The sequence below is a fragment of the Camelus ferus genome, chromosome 6 (genome assembly GCF_009834535.1).
Source record: "Camelus ferus isolate YT-003-E chromosome 6, BCGSAC_Cfer_1.0, whole genome shotgun sequence".
NCBI lineage: Eukaryota > Metazoa > Chordata > Mammalia > Artiodactyla > Camelidae > Camelus > Camelus ferus.
The window spans coordinates 56643089-56670471 of NC_045701.1; the positions used below are offsets into that span (position 1 = coordinate 56643089).

At 38.3% G+C, this 27383-nt stretch overlaps 1 long non-coding RNA gene across 1 annotated transcript; it reads right to left on the bottom strand.

Annotated features, from left to right (window-relative positions):
- Nucleotides 1-359: 359 nt before the first annotated feature.
- Nucleotides 360-25277, bottom strand: LOC116664285. Its single transcript, XR_004320721.1, has 4 exons — nucleotides 25267-25277; nucleotides 12240-12248; nucleotides 766-770; nucleotides 360-484 (listed from the first exon to the last, which is right to left on the bottom strand). It is a non-coding gene; the product is annotated as an uncharacterized LOC116664285 (long non-coding RNA).
- Between the last annotated feature and the right edge of the window lie 2106 nt (nucleotides 25278-27383).

Sequence of the window (27383 nt, forward strand, 5' to 3'; positions counted from 1 at the left end):
AATTCAATTATTCAACTCAAAGACTTCCTTCAGTGCTGCAGAATTGTCTGGATACTTCCCCATTTCTGATGTCAACCTGAGCTGTTTTCTGGTTGCTTGGATTGTAATGTGTTTCTTTACCAATTTTGCTTAGCTTTTAAAACCATTTTACTTGTCCTGAAGAAATGGTTTCAAATTTTTTTTTAATTCTTAAAAGTGACTGTAGGAATTATAGGTCACTGTCATTTGTATAAGTGTAAAGAAGAAATGAGCATCTTGGGGGGGAGAAAAGGGCAGCTCTCTACCCGTGAAGAAAGCCATGATGTTAAAGCTCAGCTGTACCACCAGCGCCACCGCTTCTTGTTGCTCACTGCCTCCCACCCCCATATTTCTGGGGGTAAATCTTATTTCGGTCATTTGATTATTTACTTATTATCTCTAGAGGGTGGGTAGGCTAGTACTATCTGAACTCCAAATACACTCAAAATGCAATAAAGGTCAGAAGCTAGAGAGGATTAAACCCCTTGTTATATTTACCTTTTGAAAACCCATCCAGCTTTACCCCACAATTTCATCCTGGGAAAAAGCAGAGATGGTATTAGATACATTATCAGAAGAGAGTCAATATGTAGTTCTTTGCCACTAACTAATCATGAATCTTTTTTTTCTCTTCTAAAATAAAAATTTGGAGTTAATATGCGATAGTGGTTTTTTTTCTTTTTCTCTCTGAATTTTTAGGAATGGAAACAACAGATGCTAAAATCACCCTCATAGGTTTGATTCTACAGCGACTAAAATGATGAATCATTTGGCTGACATGATTCTGCCTTTTTTTTTTTAATCCCTCAAGGTTGATGGTTGTAACTCGTCAATCTGGCTATACCACTGCTAAGGTTTGGAACATTAGGACCCTGGCATACCCGCCGCAGTCAACTCTATTGCTACTCATTGACCTAGCAAACTGTCAAACAGTCGTTATTCATGGACTCTATTAGCTAGAAATTCCCTAACTGCAACATTCTTGGTGAACAATAGTAGTTATGCTAACAGGATACTAATCAGATATTGGTGCTACTCAAACAAACATGGTTCAAGGAGCACGTATTTCATGGTCATAGGCCATCCTCTAAAAGACAATACAGGAGAACATAAGTGTTTATTCAGGAAGACCACTGAAGAAGGAAGAAAAGGCTACATCTATCTGAGAGAACTCATGAGAGGTGCCAGCCTCTGCCCTTTAGAAAGATCACTGCTCAGGGCATCATCTAACCTGTTCTTAAGGTTATCTGTGTCCACCTATCTTTTAATCTCCACTTCATAGAGCTAACACACTTCTTTTCTCACCCACGTGTTGTAGGTACATGTCAGGTGGCCCCTTGGACATTCAGTAGAGCAGGGAGTAGATAAGCTGGTGAAAAAACTGGGACTTTCTGAAGAGGTTGACAGCTTGTCTGTTTATCAGATGAATTTGATTTTCGCCATCAGATTGTCATATGCAAAAACATGTTTAGAAAACAGCCTGGGAGGGGAGAGGGGCAGAACCTGCTATGACTGGATCATCAGTAAAGAAACTCCTACAAAAATAAGTGGAAAAGAGAAAAGGAAGGAAAAAATGGAAATCTCAATTCACCTAGCCCAACTAATTTTTCTCCTGAAGAATAAGTGGGTTTAAATAAATGAACTATATTTAATACAGGTTAATTAACATTATGAATGCAGATTCAATGGAAGCCTGAAACACTATGAAAACAAAATAAATGGTGAGCACTATAGTCATGTATAAATGCTAGCTGAAGGTGAATCTTCTTATTGATTGAGAAAGCATAGTTCATAGTTTTTTTCTTCTGTGAATCATAAAATGTTAATTTAGGAATGGTAGTTCATGCTGGGTTTTATTCCTTCCTTCAGTAAATGCTCACTAAACACCTATAGTGAGCTAGGAGCTGTGGGGTCTGTATAGAGGTATAATCCATGTGAATCCATAGAGGCAAAAGCCACAGTTGCTTCCTCTATCGTCAGGGTCCTGGCAAGGAATAGATGGCGCCCTGAAGCATGGTGACTGAGGAGAGGTTAATGAAGGGACTATTTACAAATGTGCTGTCAGGAATAGGGAACCCGTGAGGGACGGTGAAACACCATGGGACTGGCAACATTGGGGAGCCATTGCCACCCCTAAACCTGAAGGGACAAAAGGAAGGAGCTATTACTGGAACTCAGGGCAAACTGTAGCTGTGGTTGTGGCTACAGCCATAGGAGAGAGCCACCTGACAGGAGCCATGGCCTGCAGGAGAAGAGTGCTGATATGCCACATCCCACATCCCAGCAGGGAGGGCATTGAACAACAAGCACCACACACTCTCTTCCCACTTTCTCATTTCTCTGCTATTGACGGTCACTGGTTAAACTTAACCCCAAACCAGAAAACCAGAGAACGAGGAAGCCCATTGCATTGACATCTTCCAAGAAGGTCGGCATCCCAGTATACAGAACAGAGCAGAGAGGGGTGGAGGATGATTCTAGAGGCAAGCAGCATTCTCAGCATGCGACCTTGAGACTGACATGCAAAGAAAGTTAACCACAAAATAAGGCAACCGTACAAGCGATGTCACAAGATAAATGGCACATGGATGAAAATAAATCTCGCTTAGGAGGTGTAGTATAGCTCAGGGAAGACTCCAAGAAAGACAAGGAATACATCCATGGTTGGGCCTTTAAGAATGGGTTAGGATCTGTCAGGACAGTAATGTGGAGGGTAGTCGAGTTGGAGGACAACAGAGGCAACAAAGGCATGGAGATAAGAATAATTGGGAGACTGTGTCCAACTGGCTGAAGCACAGAATAGGTGGGTGCTGTCATGAAAGTGCCAGGGACTGTCTGTGAGAATGTGAGAATTTCCATGTATAAAGATTTTCCATATTCTTACTGATTATATGTCTTGTACTCCGCAAAGTTTTTGGACAGTAGAAGACATCGAAGATAGGCTGTCTGGCCTTAGGAACCTTTCACTTTCACTTGCTATTCCCATGAAATAGTGAACTGGTTAACAACAAAATAGACAAAATGCCAAAGTGAGTGATACTTGGGGTTCCAAAAGGAAATGGTCCAGAATGTGTAATTCCTGAAGTGTGTTCACTCATTAAAAAAAATTCATTCAAAAAACATATTTGGAGCATCTACCGCGCGCCAGGCACTGGCATTACAAATAGTTTTTTTGGAGTAACCCAGATCCAAAAGCCAACGACTGAAGGTTTGGCTCAGACCAAACCTCGCCTAGTTTAGACAAGAGCTAAATGAAGTATACTCTCCCAAAATATACCCTAAGGAATCCACAACAGGTACTCACTAAATATTTGTTGACCAAATGAATGAAATAAGTAATTAAAATCAAGAGGTGTTATAAATTTCTATGATATTTTGAAAGAGGGTATAAGGTGGTCATTTCTACTGATTTTCAAAATCTAATCATAGTGCAGACCCACTGTGAAGGCAGCAATCTGGCCTGTCTTGTTTACTGAAGTAATCTCAGCTCCTAGCACAGAGCCCAGTGCAGAGCTAGAGCACAGTCCATATCCACCGAGTAAGTGCTGGAATAAATTAACAAATGAATGCATACTTGAATTAAATATTTTTACAGTCAGGTTGCTTGGGGTGATGGCATCTCTTGGAGCGATTCCTTGCAGAGATGTTGTTACCATTACAGTACATTAAGTAGTCCTTCAGATTTTTAATGCGTACTCTTTATAAGTACTTCTTAACTTTTCCTCACTTTAATTCCTTGTGAGTCCCAGATGAGCAGTTGTTTCAATAGCTCTAAATATAAAGGGGGAAATCATGTCTTGCATCACCTTTGAAAGGCAACACATGAAGGCAACCCATGAAGATTCAGGGCTTCTGTCTCTGGCCAGGGCCCAGGTGTGTCTACCTGTGGTCAGCCGCAGTGCCACTTGCATGTTTCCCTTTGTTCTTTTCTTTGAGAGCTCGAACTTCTTTTTCCATTGCAATTAAAATCATATTAAGTTATTCTGAAGTGCTTCCCATAACACCAAGTGAGAAGTATAGCTGCGGGAAAAATTATCTACCTGTGTGGAGTAGGTTATTATTTTAACTTGTAATCTGAGTGACATTCATTTTAGAGAAGAGAGTACTGGGGTGTGCACCCTCCCCTTATGCTGCACTTACTCAAAAAAGAGTGTGGCTTTTCCCCCCAGCCTAGGGTAGCTTTAACCCCAATGTCTTATTAATTATGAGGGTAAATTTCTATTTACTGGCTTTTAAACACTGCATTTTTAATCTGTCATTGGACATAGATAGAGATCTAAATTCACACTGATTTTATGGCTTATAGAAACTGAAAATTAGATAAGATTAATATTGTCAGATGATGATGGGTGTGTGTGGTAATTTTAACTTTAAAGCAAGCAGACCTCCTTGTAGAGTGAATTACATTTACACAACTGGATTTCTCGTCTTGTTGGCTTTCAGTTTAACAATTCCTGTGTCTGTGAGGATGAGACGGGAGAGCTGAGGCTTTCAGGTGTCTCTAAGATCTGGGAATACCCACTGCAATCCAGTTGTGGGTGAGGTGCTCTGTGCACCAAATTCTTGTGTTTATATTTAGAAAGAAATAGAAAATGGTTGTTAAGGCTGACGGCACCCCGCTGACCTGAAGACGGAGTTGGTGATGAGGGGGTTTTCAGAATCTTGTGGCTGAGATAGGACCAATTCTTTTCACTTGAACAAAAGATTATCTATGATGAAAACCTTAACCCATACACTCTAAGACATACTGAGATATAAAAGAGGTGAAGGAAGTCTGAAATACATAGATAAAACAATGTTTTAAACATGTGTGCTAGGAATGGAATTATGCACATGCTACTTTTAGTTGAGTATTTCTTCCAATATGTGAAATTCTTTTCTTGTTTTAAAGATTCTCTCCCTGCTAAATATACCTAGAAATTAACATGTAGCTGTCTCTGCCAGCATTCAGCTTCTAAATGTATATGTAATATTCTAAGCAAGTTTTTACTGCAGATTATGAAATTAAAGTAGCACATTTAATTTTTCCCCCATAGTGATTATTGCAGATGCTTTCAAAAACTAAAAGCAAATGTTTTGAATATAGTTGATATCACTGTAGTATTCCAATTTGTAGGGGAAAAAACTGTTTTTCTTTTGAAAGTTTGTACATATGTGTAAAAAATCTACTTTGGGCTGAAGGATGAGACTTGGAATTTCAGTTGAGAAGCATAATTTGGAGTTATCTAAGCATTTAAAAAATGTCTTCTGAACCTCAAGAGATTACAATTAATAAATAGTAAAATTAACTAGATTTTTTATTACTTATTACCATCTTTATCAATAAGTAAGAAACAGAGATGGTCTACTTTTTAGATTGTTGGATAAGCCCTAAAAATTTTAACAAATAAGAAAAAAGGGAGAAAGAAAAGGAAAAATGTTGACTTGATCATATGATTTCAGCCTTTTGAATTGCTAATATTTAACAAGCTGAAATAAAAAATTTTAAATAATTACTATTTCACAACTCATGTCTGATTCTGTGTATGGTTAAGGTAGGCAAGGCTGCAGGGAAGAATACATCTGGATAAGTAATGGCTCGACACAATGGAAGTTTATTTCTTGCTCACATCAGAGCTGTGGCAGGATGAACAGATTGATCAGAGGCTCTCCTTTATGCACTTGTTCAGGGCACCAGGCTGACAGAAGCTTTGCCACCTTCAGATTGTGGCTTCTATAATCACCATGGTTCTCTCCATCACAGCTACTGGAAGGAAGAGTGCAGAGGAGTGAGAGTAGGAGGGCAGTTTGGGCCAGGCCTGGAAGTGGTATACAGGACTCTGTTCCCATTCTACTGGCTGGCACTCAGGCACAGGGCTACCTAACTGCAAATGGAGATAGCACTGTGCCTAAGGAAAGGGAGTTCAGATTCTGTTGAACAGCCAATAGCCTTTGCCACAGTCTAGCACCCTCCCAGCCTAGCAGAGGGTGTGATGCATAGTAGGCCCTTAATGAATATTTGCTGAATTGTGTATGTGTATATTACCTTCCAGGTGTGTATATATTTCTATAATATAACAATAAGATAGTCATGGTTTTTCCCATTTTGCTATTACTTCAAGTAATGATGACACTCATGGAATTGTGGGCAAGCTTCTTCTTTTACTTCCATTCTACTTCCTTTCCATAAGCTACAAAAGATGTAGATCTGTCAGAAACAGAAAAACGTATTAACTTTTAGCTTAATTTCACTCTAGGACTTCAGTTTCCATTGGATGCTAGTGATACATTAGGGGTGCCTGATTTCTGAGTTTAAAAAGCAAAATTAATTAAATGCTAGTTCAGTGGAAGTTTTCTCTCTTAATTTTATGTTATTAAGATTCTGTAGGTCTATGACTCACAGATATTGGCTGTATGTGACTAATGTGTCTAAGCTTTAGAAACTTTGGACAAAAGTTTCAGTAATAATGTGTTGTTATTTTTGAAGATTTGTTCAGGAGAAGTAAGGCACAGAAAACAAGTAATAAGAAAAATAAAAACAATAGTGCCAACAAGAGAAAGCCCTGGATTCATTGTAGGTTTTAAAAATAAACTGTGCTATAGCTGGAGGCAAAAGTAAAGAAGAGGCAGAAACACAAAATGACATGAGAATGATGAACATCTTTGGTTCTACACTTAGAATAATTTAGGAAGTAAATGACTGTATGGTGATTATCTCTCAGTAGGCATATGTCCCACTAGAATGCAAGTTCTGTGGTGACAGAATCTTACTTGATCACTGATGTATTCCTAGCACTTAGAACAGTGTCCATTATAGTGGTGGGTATTCACTGATTATTTGTTCAAAAAAAGTTAATAAGCCAGATAAATTCCAATGGGAAAACATACACCTTGAATTCTCATTGGAAAAGAGGCAAAAGAAAAATGATGCGAGATGGTACTGTGACCATTGATTGATTGGTTCAACAACTGTATTGGGTGTGTAAGGAACTATGCTAGGGACCACAGAGGTTACAAATGGCTCACAGTCTTTTAAAATCAGCATCTGCACCCAAAAGAGCCTTGGAAGGGGATGAAGAATTTCACTCCACTGTTATCTCCAATGCCTTCTTTCCTTAAAATAAGTATTCTCTGAAAAGGAAAATGGATGCTTTTTTATTAAATAAATTATGAATAAAAGCATCTTTAGAAAACATTGCTCCTTTATGGATTTACAAAATACAGTCTAAATAAAAAGAAAGCAGTTATTATTCCAATAAGGATTCATGATCAGTCCCATATACTTTCCTCCTACGGCCCCTGATTGCCTCCTATGTAGAATTTGAGAACTGACATTGTGTACAACAAAGAAAACAGTGACTTAGATAATTGTTATACAAGGTAGAAAATGTTAGGGGCCCTAAGAAATGTGTAGGTAAAGTATTTTGAGGGTTTGGAAGACAGAATGATCGCTGCTTCTATCCCTGTCTTTGGTTGCAAACAATGGAAACCAGCAGTGGCTTAATTTTATGAAAGTGTTCACTGGATGGGTATGGAGTTCTGCATAAAATCAAATGATAGGGCAAAGAAACCAGCACTGGCATGGACTGGAGCAGAGCCACTATAGGGGTCCAGGAGCAGAAATAATAAGTAAGTTCTTCAGGGCATGAATGAGCTCCAGGAATTTTCCATGTTTGCATCACTCATGAATCAGATTGCAAAGAAATAAGCTAGAAGGAAGGCTGGAGCAAGATGGAGAAGGTGGGTTTCTGCTTGGCCTAGCGGCAGTGGTTTCATTGGTGTGTATATCTATCAGAATTCATCAAAGTGTACATCTGAAATATGTGTAGTTTACTGTACAGGAACTATACCACAATAAAGGTGTTAAAAAATAAAAAATAACATTTTTAGTTCTCAGGCCATTAAGAAACAGGCAGGAGACTGGATTTCACACTTGCTAGTAGTGTCATTGGCTACTATCAGTGCTTTAGAAATCAGAACCGACATTTGCTTCATGAGTCAACAACAACATAAACTCATTCTGAAAAGTAGTAGTTGAACTAGAAGAAAGAAATTATAAGAATCAATTAACATCTCAAATTGTGCTGAACACTGGAATTTGACACAACATTGTAAAATGATTATAAATCAATAAAAAATGTTAAAAAAAATTAACATCTCAATAAATGATTCTGCTCTGCTTGTTTTTGTTTCAAATGAATAGTTTTCCTCTCAGCTTTCTTCCCTAATGTAGCATGGTGTTAGTATTTGTTTAAATACAGATTTGGCTAAAGTAACAGGCATTCCAGAAAACAATGGTTTGGACGAGATAGAAGTCTCTCTGTCAAGTAATAGTTTGTGTGTAGGCAGTCTAAGGCTCAAAGCGAGGCTTGATGGTGTCAGAAGTACAGGATGCTTCTATCTTTTGCTCTATTGTCCTCAACACACAGCTTTCAACTCACAGTCTAAGATGGCTGCTCCAGCTCCTGCCATCATATTAGTATCCCACACAACGATAAGGGGAAAAGCAAGAGAAGAAGGCCACACTCCTTGCCTTTTAAGTGCTTGATCTGGAAGTCATTTAGGTTACTTCTATTCACATCCCATTGGTCAGAACTTAGTATCTACAGCTAGCTGCAGAGGGTGTGGGAGTTGAGAAATATAATCTTTATTGGGGAAGCCATGTATCCAACTGAAATTAGGATTGTAGAAATATTGGAAGATAGCAGGAAGTCTCTACCAAGAGTTGTTGCATATTACCAAAAAATATTCTCTATATTCATTTTATTGCTCCAATCAGAGGAAGGGGGTTGTTTTAAATATTTTTGATGATTAACTTAAACCTAAAAACAGAAATCAATTATTCTGTTGGTGGCTTCGTTTCCAGGCTTTTACTTTAGTAGCTTCCATAAAATCATGAATTCTTTAAATTTCAAATATTTTTGAGCACCTGTTGTGTCAGGCCTTCCTAGGCAGATAAACACCCTCATTTCCTACACTAGTAACAACTTGATTCTAGCGTATTGTCTCTGTTGAAGACAATACCTTAGAACTCATAATAAAGTCTCATAAAAGCGTGAGGAATGAGCATTGAGAGCCACGGTTGCTCAAATACAAAGTGAGGAGCCTTTCCATATTTTCATCAGCCTTACAGGTCCACCTGCAGTGGGCATGGACTCCAAGCAGCCTGTGTGCTATGCAAATGTAGTTTCAAGGGAAGTTCTCTAGCTCCCTTTCCCAAAAGACTGCCATCCTTGCACCTCCTTTCTAGAAATTCTAGACCACTCCTGGTGTGGGGATTTGGACCAATATTTAGGTGCCAGCTCTCTCTCAACCTTCCAATGGGAAGATAACAGAGGATCCTAAAATAAGAGCCAACCGCGTGTATCAGTTTTTCCCAAGTTGTATTTTTTGAAAAGAAAGAAAAGCGAGCGGGCAAACATTAAGCACTCGACCCGGCATGACTTCAGAATGTTGTGATTAAGATATTCTGCTTATTGTTAGTCGAAGATCTAGGCTTGCCTTGCTCCACATAAATAGAAGCTCTGTTTCTCAGCTGCCCGCACATCCTCTTACATGTCCTTAGGGTGCTAGAACAGCGGGGCTTCTCTAAATGGTTCTTTGGCTCGAAGAGCATGAAAAGAAACAGTGAAGGGCTCCTGAAAGCATTTACATTGACAAGTAATATGTATCGACAGTACATTTTTCCTTTTCATGCTATAAAATGAAAGCCTTTGTGCGCTGCTTTCCCTTGTTAGCACCGAGGGTAATTGAGGCGGTGGCAGCGCGGCCAGCAGCAGGCATTGGCCGAAATTAATTAAGTGAGGTGGTTTGGGCTGCAGAATCTTCACTCCTCGGCCACTCCCTTTTACTTTAACTGGTTGGAATTCAAGGGGCATGTTATTTTCCTCTAGATTTACATCTCAGTTTTTGCTACAGATGATGGGCATCGATTTGCATTTGCTAATGGAAGAGGGAATTAAGTTAAATCATAAACAAGAGGATGCTTGAAAAGTATGATGTTCAGTAAAGTGGAGCTTGTGCCTTTTTCCTGACCGCCTGCTAGCACCTTTCTTGCTGTAGGGAAGGAAGTACAGCACATCAGTACTAGATTCTATATAAAGCAATTCATAATTTTATGAAAAGGGATAATGGCCTTGTTTTCATCTTAAGAGTTGAGTGGAAAAGACTGATAGCGCCCTCAGAAGCATGCACTCAGCAAGATTCCCTAAATAGTTCTTTCCTCTCCAGTCCTGACCCAGTAACCTCTGGGCCATTCTATTCCCTGGAATCTTCTGTATAGGGCCCCAATGAGTATGCTGATGCCTGCAACATCCTTTTAGGATGTGAAGACCTGAAGACAAATGGCTCCTGGGGACAGGGAACATATCAAAACGTAATCCTTACTCACAACAGAATTGAGTTCGGTGTGAACCCAGCAATCAGGGAATGAAAGGTGAGTGCATTAACCTACCATGTTATCTGTATAGGAGTTTTATATCTTAAATGGAACAGACATTCCTGCAAAACAATAATGGACTGAGATTAATGAGTTACAGGTGACCCTCAGACACGGGAAGGTTGACTTTGGATAAGCACCCACAAAGGTCAAGTGCTTATCTGAGTTAACCACAAGTCTTGGATCGGGGGTAAAAATAAAGGATGAGAAATACCCCAGGGAGAGGCTTTCTTCAACCTGAGTTTTATGTTCTTTCTTACCTTCTGCTAAATTCTGCATAGGATTGGACCAGGCCTTTTCTTATAGCATTTTCATATACATCTCTGGCCTAAACCAGATCTCAATATCGTGGAAATAGTACGAAAACCCAGAGCAATGCTTTTCAGATTCTAGGTTTTCAGGATGTATTGTAGACCAATTATTTTTGCTAACATAGAATTGAGTCTTTCTGACAGAGGCTTTACAAGAACTAGGTGAAATCTTTACAACTGTAGTCACTTTTGCCTACTCCTCACTTGAAGATCTGCATTTGTCTCATTGTATAGTGCAAATATGTGGTGGTAAGAATAACTTTCTGTGTTTATTACTCTGGTCCTTGGGTCAATTTCAGTATTTCCATTTAAGACAGAATAATTAATCCCCAGAGCAGTGCTGTATTCTTCATTTATCGAAAAACACAGTTGACACCCACCTCCATTAATTAAGTGAAGTTGTATAGCTTCCTAGTATATCCCCCATTGAGCCCTGCCAGGAAGGTGAATAGACTGGGAGAGGCCTGTGGGAGCTGGGCAGACCCAGCTCAGGCTTTAGGAGACATTCAGTGCTCCTGCGGGAAGGTGAGCACACAATTGTATCCTATACCAAACACCAGGGCGTCCCTACCGGTAGACAGAATCCTGGTCCAGGTGTATTGTCCGTAATAGAGAGAGACAAAGAGATAACCCTCTTGAACCCTACCCCTGCCTGAATTTGGAAAGGAGGGAAATAAGATGCCCCCTGAGAGCAAAAAATGTGGACTAAAATAGAGCATAGATATGCAAAATTTTCTTATGCCCCAGAGGGGCCCTAAGAAACCTAAGCAGATGCATTAACACCTGCAAAGAAAGAATGTGTTAGTCAGAAGCGGGTTGGTCAGCCCTGGGAGGTGGGAAAAAGAGAACCCCTGAGGCAACAGTTAGCAGCGCCAATCCAAGCTTTGGCCTTGGAAGACCCAGCCACCAGCCAGTCTTTTCAGACTGGGGTAAGCATCGACTAAATGCGTACTCAAACCAATCAGTACAGAATGCCAGTAACGTCAGGTATATGTCAAGTTTTGGGAGAAAGTGCTGGGTGTGGAGGTCACCTCTCCAGGCAGATGCAACCTGGAAGGGAACTGAAGACTGAGGACTGTCCCTGAGAGGCAAAGGACACGTAGTAAGTAAACAGTGGAAGGATGTATAAGGAGAGTACTTCACACAGGGGCAGCATTTTCTCTGTGCTCCAGGCTGGAAAGATCTTGACTTGCAGCCTATTGGAGGGATGGAAGGAAGTCCCATGTGGCTGGAACCTAGAGTGGTTGTATATAATAAACAATGTTTATTGAGTACTTAGTAGGTGCCAGACCTTGTTGAAAGCAGTTTATTCTTCTAATTTTCATCACAATCCTGTGAAATAAGCAGTGTCTTTATTTCTATTTTACTGAAGAGGAAACTATAAGTGGATCACCTGAGCTCGCCAGCACATGGGAACCATGGAAGTATGGTTGCAGAGTGCACACTCCGAACCAGGGGTCTCACACTGAAGACAGGGTCTGAAGTCGTCAGACCATGTAGGGCTAGGAGGTTGAGGATCTTGTCTTCTCCAGAGGACAATATCTGGTTTTAAGAGAGTGACCTTGTCAAATGTGTGCTTTGAAAAAATTTAGTCTGGCTGCAATGAGAGTAGCTACCATTTTTCTAAAACTTGATTATGTTTTTGCTTCCTGTGCAAGTCTGCAGAGAAAGAGTGCACCGATCATATGAACTTCAAGAATTTTGTTCACTGAAGACATTTCTTATTGTAAAACAGTATGCTAGCTTTGGAACATGATATGACTCTTCAAACTTCTTGACAGTAGGGAGAGAATGTGATGCTCCTGTGGTTTTAAGTATTCTAGTTCCTACAGCAGTTATTTCTCAATGTAAATTAATAAAATGGTACCCTGGTTTGGTATATCAGACTAATGAGAGGTTAGGTAATCTGCCTTAGAAAGATTAATTTACTTTCTAAAAATGGAAGTTTCTGATTTGCAATACTAAGGATATGGTTTGGTCTAGACCACAGTATTTTCACAAGTGATGACTTTGCCTGCTGCATTTTCCTCAAGGGCGGCTGTTGACAACCCACAACACTTGACATCACTGGGCTGTGTACAACAGCTACAAGCCCTCCTCCTCCTCCTCAGAAGACATTCAGAAACCCAGGCAGGTAGGCAGGAAGGTCTGTTAGCAGGTATCAGATTCAGAGCTCTTTGCTGGAAACCAAGAACAATGTAGGGGCTCAGGCCTTAAGGAAGTGTGATACTCGGGAAATAAAAGAGAAACCCACTTAACATAACTGGGGAGCAAGATGGAACCTAGATCTTCCTTTCACAATAAAGGCACAGGGTAAGAGACACTCAGGCAGGAGATATAAATCTGGACAACAGAGTAGAGGTGGTACTGAAAGCAGTGTAACTGATGAGATCCTTTAGGAATTGAATGTAGTTGGAGAAAAGCAAAGGTCAGAACCCTAAGCCCTGAGGCACTCCAACTCTTAAGGGAGGGGATGGAGAGGCACCAGCAGAGGAAACTGACAAAGAAGTATCTGAAGAAGTGGGAAGAAACTCACTGGACCGTTGTGTTGTGGAAGGCAAATTAGAAGTGTTTCAACAGGGAGAATGTCATTAGCTGCATAAAACCCTTAAAGTACCAGTTGGATGAGGCCTGAAAACTGACTGATGGATTTGCCAAAGTGGAGTTCCTTAGTGACCTTAACAGGAGCAGTATTGATGTTTGCAGGGTTGACGGTGAAGTGGGTGGGTGATTGAATTGGGTTCAGGAGAGAATGGGAAGAGAGAAATTACCAGAGAATATAAACAACCTTGAGGAGTTTTGTTGTCAAGAGGTACAGAGAAAATGAAGTAGTAGCTGGAGGGAGCTGTGGTGTCAAAAGATTTTTGTATTTATTTTTAATAAAAGAAACAAGCACATGTTTGTATGTATGGCAATGGTCCAGGGAAAAGGAGGTAAATTTTTGATGCAGAAGAGAGAGGGAGAAATGCTAGAGAAGTATCTTTGTGGCATTAAGACAGCATGGGATCTAGTGCACAAGCGTGGGGACTGGCCTTGGCTGGGAGCACCAGTAATCTATACAGAGTCACAGAAGAAAGTCAGGACATGCGGACTCTGGTGCTGGTAGGTAGGGAGATGTGGTGGTACAACATGTTGATCTTTCTGAATGTTTTTATTTCTTGGTGAAAAAGGAAGCACGTGAATGACGATGAGTGAGCAGATTATGGAGGACTGAGGAGAGAGGAGGCAGGAGTTGAGGAGAATGGGAGAGGGAGCAGACGAGGACAAGGAATGATAGCTGGGCAGCATTATTGGTCCACAGAAGGTAATAATGACCAGGAATTTAAAATGAGATTAGCCATCATGGTTGTGGTTTTTCTTCTAGCACATTTTGTTGCAGGGATGCTGGCCCGGAAAAGACAGAAAGTTGGATTTAATTGGGGGTGAGAATTTACCAGTACAATGCGGTGAGACAGGAGCAAAGACAATTAGGGTGCTTGCAAGAGAATAATAATGATGATGGATCATGGAATTTAAGCAGGATAAGGAACAGGAGATGAGGACACAAGAGGTTGAGGGCAGTGACTAGGTGGTAGGATCAACAGATTGTGAGTCTCAATGAATTTTAAAAAATATGTGCTCCAATGGCATTTCTGGCCTTTACCCTAACAAATCTCACAAACTCTTGATGTTCACATTTCTTTAAATGTTAATGGAGATAATAACATCTTTAGTTTTTTCTTGGGGATTGAGCTTCTCTGATGGGGCAGTTACTGCTAGGGAGCTGCCAGCATCAGTGGTTGTTGCCAAGAGAAAGGAAGAGAGTGTTGGCTCTTCATCAAGGAGGAAGATGACTGGCGTAGGGCAGCAGGCTGCAGGTCGCTTGAGTTTTATGTTCCTAGGGCTGTAGGAGGAGGTGTATAGACCCCGAATGATACGTACACACACCCCACATGTGCACTTTTCTTCTTTACCAGGAATTAGGATAGTGCCCCATGCCAGGTGTGTGGTCTGTCAATGAGTCTTCAAAGGATTTGGAGGATAAGAGGAAGGCCAGAGAGAGAGAGGCCAAGATAAGGGGGAAAGTCAGGAGAAGAAAAGCCTTTTAAAGGTATTGTTTTACCTTAGACTTTAGTTTATGGATGATTTCAAGAAATGTCACTTATAGGAAATATGTGAAAGAAAACTGACAATCATTTCATTAGGAAATATGGCTATAAAAATGCTGGCAGATGTCTTTGTGTAGTGACCACAAGATGGGTGATTACCTGAGACTTATCTTTCAGGAGTTCTCATGTTTATGGATTGTATCAGTTTTCTGTGCCCTGCACTTTGGTCTCAGCCAAGGATTACTTAGTAGTTTGGATTTTTAACAGAATTGGGTCTTTCAGATCATCCAGAGCAATCGTTCATTTTACAGACATTAGAACTGAGGCCTAGCGAGATTAAGCCTGTGTCCCCCTATTCTGTGGTGATGTGGGCACTTTCTGTGATGAAAATATACCCTTCATCCATGCTTCTTTGGGGAACTTGTTCCTTGTCATGGATGCTCTGGTCCTGTATTAAAAATACCATTTGCCCTCAGATTGAGATACCTTCCCCCTGACCCAGGAAGCACAAGCCTGCTCCTTCTGCACTGTTATGCAGAGAATGGAACAAGAGGTCTGGGGTGTTTTTTGCAAATTGAATGTAAACCTTATTCACAAGAATGATCAGGGACTGGGGATGAGGCGGGAACAATGTTTTCGTCCCTCTTTAGAGTACATTTTATGTAGGACATAAAAAAACAATAATAGCAAAGAGCTTAGGTTTTGGATTCTGACAGTAATGATAACAGTAGGTACTGAGTGATTCCTCTACACTGGGCAGTGTCCTCTTTCATATCCTGGTGCTAAAAGATTACTAGCAATGGGATCTTGGGCAACTTACCTAATTTCTTTGACCTTTTTAATTTTTCTGACAAAAATAAAAGGAAACTAATGCTTTTTTGCATGGTACTTGTAAAATATTAAATTTGATATTGTGTAAAGTATCTGGCATAAAACAAGTGCCCATCAATGTTAATTTGTTCTTTCTACTCTTCCCCTCAATATTCCTGAGGTTTAAAAATATTTTTCCAGATTTTGAGCTGCTCAGAAATTTCAACAGCAAGGCGAGAATGGTTATGATTAAAACCGTTTGATATTGTGTATTCAATTTTGTAATGTAACCTGATATCAACAGCCAAGATCTTTGTCCTAAAGGGAATTTCAATATTCAGCAAAGTGGGGCTGATTTAATAGCCATTAATTCTGAGGGTATGTTCAAGTTCAAAGTCCGTCTGTTTTAAATGTAAATTGCTCTTTTTTATGTATTTTGTATTGGAATTTAGGAACAAATGCTGTCAGTCCTCTTTTTCTTTGCCTGGCATTGCAGGCGCTTTTATTATCACAGAGCCCTATTATTGTGATACCTCACACAGGAAATGCACACTCTGACATTAGGCACCAAATTGCTGAAATATCCTGTGTTTTCTATTCATTAAAGCCCTAACGCACTATGTGCAAATTCCCTTACTTTAATTACACACCTCAGGGATGTGCACGCCAAAAAAGGAGCCCGTCAGACAAAAAGCCAGGTCTTTGCCAAAAAACCCAGCCCCTTAAACTGGTAAACATTTATTTTCAGCTGGGAAATCTGCTATTAATTCATATAGTGACTTTCCCAGCTGAAATAATGAGCCAAGCCAAGTGAACCAAATGTTCGCAGTGAGCAAACATGAACAGTAGGGTATCAGCCCATCTCTTATTTACATGTTTGCTCCTTCAGCAGTTAAGGAACATTTGTACGTTTTCCTTTTACCTGGAAGCACACCAGTGTTTATGCTTCAAGTGTCTTAGTTTTCAAACAGAGCTTATAGACTCCACTGTAGAGAGGTGCTTTAAGAGGTAAAAGAAGAGAAAAATCACTGAACCAAATTATTTATTAGGGCTTAAGAGCAAAGTTTCCCCACCAGCCTCACTGATTTCTAGTTTATTTGAAGGCCTTGAAAAATCAGAATTAGGAAAAACGTGAGTTTTCTGAGCGATGCCATTTGGGATTTTTTTTAAGTTAACAACAATTTTAAATTTATAAACAAAAAAGTTTATTGTTCAACAAAGCAAACTAGGAATTAAAATATATTGTTAAGGATTTTTTTAAAACATGTTCAGGGAGTCTTTTTTTCATTTCCATTTAATTACAAAGCTTTGGAATGTGAAAAATAAGAAAAGAAACAGCGACCCACAAGCACCATATGCACATGACAAGGAGGAGTATTATTTACAACTTCCTTTTTGAGGTCTGAATACTCATGTAGTGCACTCAAGATTCCATAACAGAAAGTTGCCCTATGTGTATAAAATTTAAAACAAACAGTAGTTTGTATAGAAAAGCATACCTAAAGCTTTGAGGAGAGCAAAGGAGAAACAGTTCAATTAACACATGAAATAGCAAAGTAGAAGAGTTAAAAAGTCAATTTATTGATTAATTCCTATGAAGATGCAGACTATCTACTCAACAGTCAATTAACCATTTAACATTTTCTTGATATAAAAGAAGTTTAAAAAAAAAGTCCCAAACCCAAACTCATATAAAGATATAATCAATAATTTGGAGTTTTAATGACTCTCTTAATGTAAGCTTGGATGCAGAGTTTTAATCTAGTCTCAAAGAACAAAATGCTTTACAATTTAATGAAGGTATGTTTTTTATTATAACAAACATGAGAAAAGTAGCTTTTAATTCACAGCACTTTAAAAATCAAGGTTAACCACCTCCAAACCTGTTTCCTAAATGAAATTTTTAGCAGATACATGATTTTTTAGCAATGAATAAATGAATAAAATGTATGAGAAATTTTTTTTTTGTTCTATAAGAAGAAGCAATGCTCTATTAATTTTGACAGACAACTTGGCATTAGCCATTTTAAAATCCAACATGGGATAAAGTTATGCATTACTAGTCTCTACATTTTTGTCAAGAGATGAACATTTTGCCAGATTTTTAATAATATGCCAAAAGCTTTGTCAGTCAGTTTGTTTAGCCCTGCGTGGTTATGCCAGTTTTTGTCCACCACCCCACTGGGTGTAACACTGCCGGTCACAGCTCACATAACTCCTCCCCTACAATTAGGCAAAGTCAACACAGCAATCACCCCCAACTGCCCTGAGGTACCTGCACTATCAGCAGTGCAGATTCCGAGGCTTGAACAAGCTTTGCTTTGTCACTGCCTCCCCACCCCAATTAGGACTTTTTTTCTGCCCAGGCAATTTAGCACCAACACCATGGGTGGACCAGATAACTCTTTTAAAAAGCACGTTTAAGTCATTCTTCTGCCCATCCCCCCTCCCCCAGCCCAACCCAATCAATTCTTCCTCCACCTCCTTTTCACTACTTCCTCCACCACCATCCCCTCCTGCCCCTTCCCCCCAAAAAAAGCACTCTCAGAAAGAAACAGGAATTTGCAAGAAGGCAGCTTGCAGTCCCTAACTAGTTACCATGCCGACTGGAGCCTGTGCTAAGGAATGTGCTGCTGCCACATTGAACTCAATGAAAAGATGAAGAAAATGTGCATGCAATACTAGTTTGGCTGCGATGCTGGGGAATCTGAGACAGGGCTGTTGGTATGGAAGGATCTCACTGCATGCAATTTGCAAACATGCCAACTCAATAGCATGTGATAGGCACTGGATGGAATTTAAGGTCTTGGAATCTTCAAGGACTGGAAAGGAATAATAGAGCTGAATGGGAGAAAGTCTGCCCCATGAAACTGTGCTTGCCCCTTAGAAATTTCAGATTTATTAACTTTAATAATAATCTGCAAAATGCTAAAGGAGATTGGACTTTTTAATAAGCCCTCCCCTTCTGAGTCCAATCATTGCCATTTCTTGTGATTTTTCTGCACCTTCCTTTTACTGTCCATAAAAAAATCTAAGTTTCTGTCTTAAAAATTACCAGTATAATTCATATGACACCAGGGTTGTGTAAGTCACAAACAGTATTTCCTGAGCAATTGCAGAAAGGAGAGGACTGCTTTGATTTTGTGTGGATAAAGATGGAGGCAGAATGCAGTCCATGAAGAGCAGAATCGAAAAGTTGAAGAGTTCCCTGAATTTTCCATCCAGATGGAGGCAGATTTGGGTCTACATGGCGGCATTTCTGAATCTCACTTGGTCTGGAGAACTGGGCAACCGTGTGATAATTCTTAGTTTAGAGGTGCCCTTGGGAAATTGAGAGTAGACATGGGGTCACCATGGGGGCTAGGTCCACTCCCACAAAATTCTTATTTAAAACACCTCTTCCTCCTCCACATTCATATGAACCAGAGACTACCTTGGATTTCTCAGAATGAGGAAAATTTTCCAAAATGAGGATGACTCAGGACTGCTGCTTACACTTCACACTCAGATTAGTAACATTTCTTTCTTCTTGCCTTTTCAGTCTTCCACATCAATTGATTCCAAACTGTCCTGTACATCACTGGCAAAATAGTTTTCCATGCTTGCCAACTCGACCCTGTCTTTTCATTGCCCACAGCCTCCCTATGGCTCCTCATTGCCATGGCAACCACATGTCCCGGGTTTTTCAGGACATTTTGATTTCAAATATTCTGTCATGTGCTCAGACCATGTGTCAGATCATAAGCCAAAAGATATGTCCAGATTTGGATTTTGAAAATATTGTCACTATACCCATTGCTCCCCAGATATGACTGTTGTTTATCCTTCCTTTTCTAGCAAATTAGAAAATAGTGCTTCTCTTTTAATATATAATACATAATATTAGTCACCTTGATGGATCCTTTCCTACCTGTGAAGTAAGGCAAGATAGGAAAATTATTTCAATTTTATAGATGAGAAAATTGGAGCACAGAGTAGTGAACTGACTTCCTATCATTTCCATAGTGGCAAAATAACTAGAATCCCTATCTGACTCTAATGTCTTTTTTCTCTAACATACTTCTTCCAAATATAAAAGTGATGCTTTATACTCTAGGTTTGTTTGTCATTGTGGTCCCTGAAAGATTGTCCTTGGGGTTCATGTAACTGTGGACCAGTTCCTTCATGATTCATGTTGTACATCAACACATGAAGTTGAGTAAGAGTTGAGGAAAAGGCTTTAAGTTGAAGAACTGGGGGCTGAGATGTTAATCACCAACATCGTACATAACTTAGAGACCATGGGGGGTTGGGGAGAGAGAGGGAGAGACTTATTTTGGCACATGTCTAGGAATGTTTCTAAACATCTGCCTCTTAGGAGGGAGGGTATAGCTCAATGGTAGAGTATGTGCCTCGCATGCATGAGGTCCTGGGTTCAATCCCCAATACATCCTTCAAAAAGTATAAATAAATAAATAAGCCTAATTAACTCCCCAAACCAAAAAAAAGAACAAAAAACAAAAAAACTAAACATGTGCCTCTTAGTATTCTTCTTTATTATTAAAATTTCTCAAAAATAGTATTGTATTCAGTTACTCCTAGCTAATATGTTGTGTGGTGCTAGACACTATACATAAGAATAAAAAAGAAAAAAGGAGGGTAATGCATATTACTAGCTTAATCATTCACTCACACAGTCAGTAATTAATTTGACAAATAACAGGTACCATCTGTGTGCCAGGCTCTCTACTAGGCACCAGAGATACAGTGGTGACAGCTCAGAGTTTATAGTTGGGTGATAATTACTGATTGTGATAAGTGCTACAAAGACGATGTGGAGGACTCTGTGGTAAGAGAGCTGCAGGGGCCTGGGGAGAATCTCTAGGAGAGCTACTGCAGGTAGAGCGGTCGGCGATAGCCTCTCTGAGGAGGTGGTGTGTAAACTGACATCTGAAGGATGATAAAGAGCCAGAGTCATGGACAGAGCTGGGAAAAGAGCATTTCAGAAAGTGGATAAAGAAGCACAGAGCCCTGTTCTTGTTCTGTTCGATGTGTCTTTAGCATAGTGCCCTAGCAATGGGGGTTAGGGGGATGATATGAATTGAGATTAGAGAGATTTATTGGCCTTGAAGGCCAGGGGAAGGGTTGGGACTGTATTCTAAGAGCAATAGGAAGCATTGAAGCCACTGAAGAACAAGACCTACAGGTAAGATCTTTCTAGGAGAAATCTGCAATGTCACCCCTAAATCCTATTCTTGCTCTTAAGTCCCAAGTCTACAGGAGCAATGCTGTACGCAGACTATTAGAAATCTCAGGGTCTATTGGTGCACCATTATAAAGTTATTTACCCTGTAAAAATGTTAGAATTTTTATGCCAGATTTCAAAATGTGGATTCATCAGCATCTCTTATGCCAAGTTTTATATTACCTAGGCATCTTAACTCAAGATCAATACAATTACCCAGAAATGGGAATGCAACCAAGGTTCATATGAGAGGAGAGGACATGACAATAGGAATAAGCAGGAAGATTGTTTCTCCCTAGACAGGGATGGAGAGGATTTGTTATTAAGCAGAGAAGAAGTTTAAATTTTAATTGTTGTTGGTGTCTTCAGCCTTAATGTTTTGCCAGAAAATGGACAGGAGGAGGCAGTGGTATGTTACTGAAGTTTTTCTGCTAATGTTTACTGTAGAGTCAACTCTGCAGGCTCGGATTTCAGTTTGGCTGTGGCTCTGTCAGGGCAAAACACATGTGATGTGCATTTCTTTCTGTTGTGATACATGGTGATGTCTGCGTAACAATTATTTCAATGAAAAGTGAAAAGTTTTAGTCAATTATCTTTGCAGTGGTCAGATACAATGCACAAACATGACTTGTGGGTTTCAGTTTTCAACTGGATATGTTGGCATCAAGTTTGAGTGTTCACTAAGGATAGTCGCAGAGGTATACATGACCCGCAAGGGAAGCTCCCCTAATGCACAGTTGCACAGCACAAACCCAGAAATGCATGACTCTCAGTCTATATTCTTTATTTCCTGGAAATAAATTATCAAATTAATTTTAGGAAAGGCGTAATTGTTGGATGGTTTATATTTAATTTGCTACACTATCGGACAGAAAAAGATTCAACGCCCATTCAGGCTTATAATCATAGCTTCTTTCCTTCCTGAAGGCATATATTTAAGGGCAGACATACAGTTAAACTCAGACATACCACAACTTTTAAAAATCCTCTATTCAAGAATGTTTCCTAGTGAAAAAAAGTAAAACAACTGGTTCGTTTGAGTAAATGTGCTTATCAGTATGTTACCAGAATAATCACCTTAGATCTATTTTAGTAGTCTTGCAATAGCACCAAGATTCCATGTTATAAAGTAAGCCTCAGGACCCAGTGATGTCAGGTAACTTTATGATTTATTCCTGTAGCAACTATAAGCTCAAATATCTAACTACTCATTTGTTGAAACACACATAGCAAAAATAAATTTTATTTTAAAAACGTTGTATTTGAGTCTTTTAGATCACATAGCATAAGGCAAACACTTAAAAGCCAAAACATATATAAATTACTTCACACTATCTTTTCTTACTTTTTAATTTATTTAATTTGAAAATAAAACTCTGTTTTGCTATTAATCCTAAGAAAAAGTACAATTTTTTTTAAAAATGGCAATGCTATAGCCCCCAGCTGTTGGCCTATATCCTAAAATTATCAGTTCTTTTTTTCCCTTTTTCAGTTTTATTAGGTAGAATTATTACAGTTCGACTGCACATACACATTATATTACATGTAAATACATACATACAGTATACTGCACATTTTTTTAGTTTACATGTATGTACTGATCATTGTTCCTAAGAACAGATTAGAGCTCTAGCTTTTTAAACTTATGAAGTTATCAAAGGAATAAGGCCAACTACAAAGTAAGAATTAACAGATTCTTAAAATCAAAAATTAAATATTTTTCAGATGGCTGACTGAAATTTTCTTTCTTTATCCATTAATAAATAGCTTTGACTGCTTATTGTGTGCCAGGCACTCGGCTAGGATGTAGTGATGGTGTGAGGAGAGCAACCTAGTTTATTTCACGAGGGAGTTTGAAGGTGTAGACCTGGGGTAGGAGGGAATCTAGAGGCACAGAAGGCTCCACAGAAACCAGTTCTTGGGATATTCTTGCTAGTGATTTAAGCAGCAAGTAACTAAGTCTGAACATTCTTCATGTCAGTAGTTAGGATGCTCTGTTATAAAAGGAGTTTCCCCCAGGTTCCCTTAGTATGTATCCCACTACAGGTGTGTTCAAAGTTCTCCTCACAATCCACTGCTACTCCAGTAACCAGCATTAGGTTCCTTTTCTCTTTCCTTGGATTGATTTAAACTAGGAAACTAGGAGAATTTTGTAGTTTTTTTCTGTCCTGATGTTTTGTCATATATGTCTACCCCTCAAAGCACAACTTTCCTGGAGACCATCCTAAATCTGAATGCTTTAGAAGCAGAGATGGGTGGTAGTGGAAGAGGAGACAAGAGGTGGTGTGGGGTTGAAAATTCTTTTGGAAGATAACTTCTGGATGCATTTTCTTCCATTACTTCATATTCCCTTGGATGTGCTCTAGTTCTGCCATTTAGTGAGTACTCATAGAATGAGTACTCAGTGGTCACTCATGCTGGTGACCACTGCGGGGAGGATGGAGAGTTTCAGTGACTCAGAACATAGCCACCGGACATTCAAGCTTCTTTATTTTGTCCAAAGAGAGCTCACAGTGATTTAACCATGAGCTTTGTGCACTGAGATAAGCACCTATACAATCGTGAAGCAGATTTAAACTTGTAGTTATATTCTTTGTTTCCCATCCAAATGAATATGCTAGAGTTTCTTTTGAGAAAGTCCTCCACTCCCTGATTGTGAGTGATTACTCTGCCGAATGTTTTGGATACCTTAAGAAGGATGTCTGGATAGGACTGCTGGATAAAATACTGTATTTCTAGTTAAATTTTAGTTTCAGATAAACAACAAATAATTTTTCAAGTATAAATATGTCCCAAGCAATGACTGGGGCATGCTTATACCGAAAAAAAATTGTTCATCCATCTTGTAGTTTTATATGCTAATTCTAGCAACTCTATGCCTGGGCATTGGACACCAGAGTCCCCATATTATGGTATGAATAGATGGATCAGATAATCATTTTAAGGCACTGTTGTCAGCACAATTTTGGTCTCATCAATAGCAGCACCGTAAAAACAGCTTATGAGGCACCCACATGCTCATCAGAATTGTAGTGGTTGCCATGCCAAGTTAGTTAAGTGAACATGGTGCTTTCAGTCTAGGAAGACAATAACAGGACAATATCAACAGTGAGAAACCAGATAAAAAGAAAAGGAAACATAAAAAACTTGACAGACATCAAAGGAGTATATACAATAAGTAAAGTACTTCTATTATGTGGACAACTCGTTGTTAGGAACTGACATAAGACCACAAACATTTCATGGAGGTCACTGGGCAACTGTTGACATCTTCTGTTTGGAGGCAAAACAATGACTCAGAAGTAAAAGAATCTCTGCTTCATTTAACTCCCAGAATTTCCCCAACTCCAGAATCACCTCGGCTCCTCATCTCTTCAAGGCATTTCATGGGGTTAAACAAATTACATGTATATATATAAGAAGGAATACACGTACATACATTACTACACACACATAAATAAGTAAAGGGAAATGAAACCATTGATGCAATCAGAAAACTCTCACATATTTGTGTGTAACAGATCTGATCAGTTAGCCATCAGCAATGAATGAGACTGACAGCTGTGTTCAGATCAGTGGTGCAGGTGCTGCACTGGTGCCTAAGATGACTGAAATGACCCAATACTTTGAGCCAAAACCTAGTCTTGTAGTGAATGCTTACTTGGCAACTAGTTTACTAAACTTTAGAAACCCATTTTAAATGATTGATTCAGAATGTCCATATGTAGGATTGAGGTGGCCTGAGAGATTGTCAAGAGTTATCTGTACATTTTTCATATTCTTTTCTTATTACAAAAGCAATGCATAACAATTGTAGTGAGTTAAAAAACAGGTAAGATAAATGATAAAAAGCAATCACAATCTCACATCTCTGAATTCCTCTTTAAATTTGTTAATGATGACATTTTTTTATATACCACCAAAAGATCAGAAAACTATCAAATCTCTCTCATCAACATTAAATGTATATTACTATTATTATCATCACTTGATTTAGAGTTCTATTTTTAAAATAATTTTTTATTTCTTAAAGAAAATATGTTAAAGATCCATCTCCATCCCTTCTTCACTTTCCTCTTTTCTCAGGGGTAACAACTACACTGAATTCGTGCCATTTTCTTGGATGCTTTCACAATACATGTATGGATACATAAACTACTTTTATAATACATGTATAGATACATAAACTATTGTTTCATGTGTTTAAAAAAGAGGAATTCTATACATATCCTTTTGAGTTTGCTGTTTTCACTTACATCATGTTTCTAAGATTTATTCCTGTTAATATATGCAGATCTAATACATTCATTTTAGCTTCTGTATAGGATTTCCTTGAACAAATGCATCCATTTCTATGCCAAAGGACATTTAGAATGTTTGCACATTTTTCTCTAATACAAACAGTGTAGCAATGGGTGTGTCTATGTATACAAGTTCAAAAACTTTTTTAGAGAGGACACCTAAAATTACAATTACTGGTTGGAAAATGTAGAAACCTTAAGTGTCCTAGATTTTGAAATTGCTTTTCAGAGTAATAGTGCTAATTTATACTTCTATTAGAAATCTATAGTAATTGCCCACGTCTTTAAAAACAGGTGGTATTATCAGACAGTAATGTTTGCTAGTCTGATGAGTGTGAAATAGTATCTCGTTGATATAACTTATATTTCACTAATTGTTAAGTTCAGCATATTTTTCATATATTTGCCATACAAGCTTCTTGCTTTTTCAGTTACTTATTCATAATTTTTGCTTTAATTTTTTTTCTCACTTGTTTTTAGAATTTTTTTTTTTTATGTGGCTTGGATGCATATCCACTGTTAAATCATTTGAAAATATTTTCTTCTAATCTGTGTCTTGTATTTTATATTGTTTATTAACACTGTATCAAATATTTAAATTTAAAGTACTAAAATCTATTCATATTTTCTTTTGAAGTTTGTGCTTTTCATGTTTTGTTTACGATAACTTTCTTTACAATAAAGATATTCTCCTATGTTTTCTTCTAAAAGTTTTACAGTTTTGTTTTTTTTTTACATTTAGCTTTCTAGTCCTTCTGGAATTAATTTTTGTTATGTTATGGGATAAGGAATAGGATCCAATTTTATATTTTTTTCATATGAATTTCAGTTGTCCTAGTGCTATTGATTGAATGATACATTCTTTCCCAATGGATTTGTAATGTCACCTCTGTTATATATCAAGTACCCATTTAAATGAGAATCTGGTTCTGGGCTCTCTGTTTTGTCCTATTGTCTATGTCTGTTGCTGCTCTAATGCTGCTTTGCTAGGAGTAAGCCTCCTCTTTTCATTCCTGCCACCTTTTCCTCAGTTTTCTACTCTCTCATATGATAGGGGTTGTCACAGTCTGTGAAGAATCATGTTGAGATTTTGACTGATACTGTGTATAATTTTTAGATTAATTTGGAGAGATCTTTACTGTATTGGGTCTTTACTCTATAGCTATCTTTACGATCCTGAGTCTTTTCACCTATTACTGATATACCTATCTTTGTTTGAGTTCTATTATGCTATCTAATAAAGTCTTATATTCGGGGGGAATTTTTTGTTTTCTGTTGCATAAGTTTTATAGTTCATAAGGCTATTGTAAATGGAAAACTTTAAATGACATTTCCAATAGTTGTTTTTGTATAGAAATGCAATTAATTTGGGTATATTGATCTATATTTAGCAACCTTGTTGAACTTTTATATTTGTCTCAGGTTTTTATTAAAACAAATCTTACTGTCTTTGAATAATGACAGCTTAATTTCTTTCTTTCCAATTCTTATAGCTTTCATTTTCCTCTTCTTGTCTTACTGTGCTAACTATAGCCATCTTTACAATGTCAAATAGAAAGAATGATGGTGAGCATCTTTGTATTACTTCTAATTGTAAAAGGAAAGCTTATAATGTTTCGCAGTTGAATATGGTGTCTGCTATAGGTTTATGAGGTTAAGTTAGCTAATCTTCCTACTTTGTTAAGAGTTTCTGGTTTTGTTTATTTTGCTTTGCAATTAAATGATAGGGGGTTGAATTTTATTAAATACTTTTTGTACATCTAGTAAGATAGTCATTATCTTTTTTTTCTCCTTTAACTTCTATTTTTCTTTCTATATTACTCTTGTCTGCTTTTGGTGTCAAAATTGAAGGAAATACTAGCTTCTAAGAGTAAGTAGGGGAGTTTCTCCTCTTTCTCTTTTTCAGATCAGTTTGTATAAGATAGAGTTTATCTATATTTTGAAGGCTTAATATGATTTTGTAAAAGTGTCTGTCTGAGCCTGGTATTTTTGTTTGCTTGTTGTGGATAGATTTTTCTGAACTCATCCAATTTTTTAAAATATTATTGTCTTTAGTTTTCTATTTATTCATGCATTGGCTTTGAGAGGTTTTGTTTTTAAAATAAAAATTCCATTTTATTTATGTTTCCAAATTTGTTGGCATGAAACTACTCAGAGTATTCTCTCATGATTTATAAAATCTCTTATTTATCTGTACTTACGCTCACTTTCTTA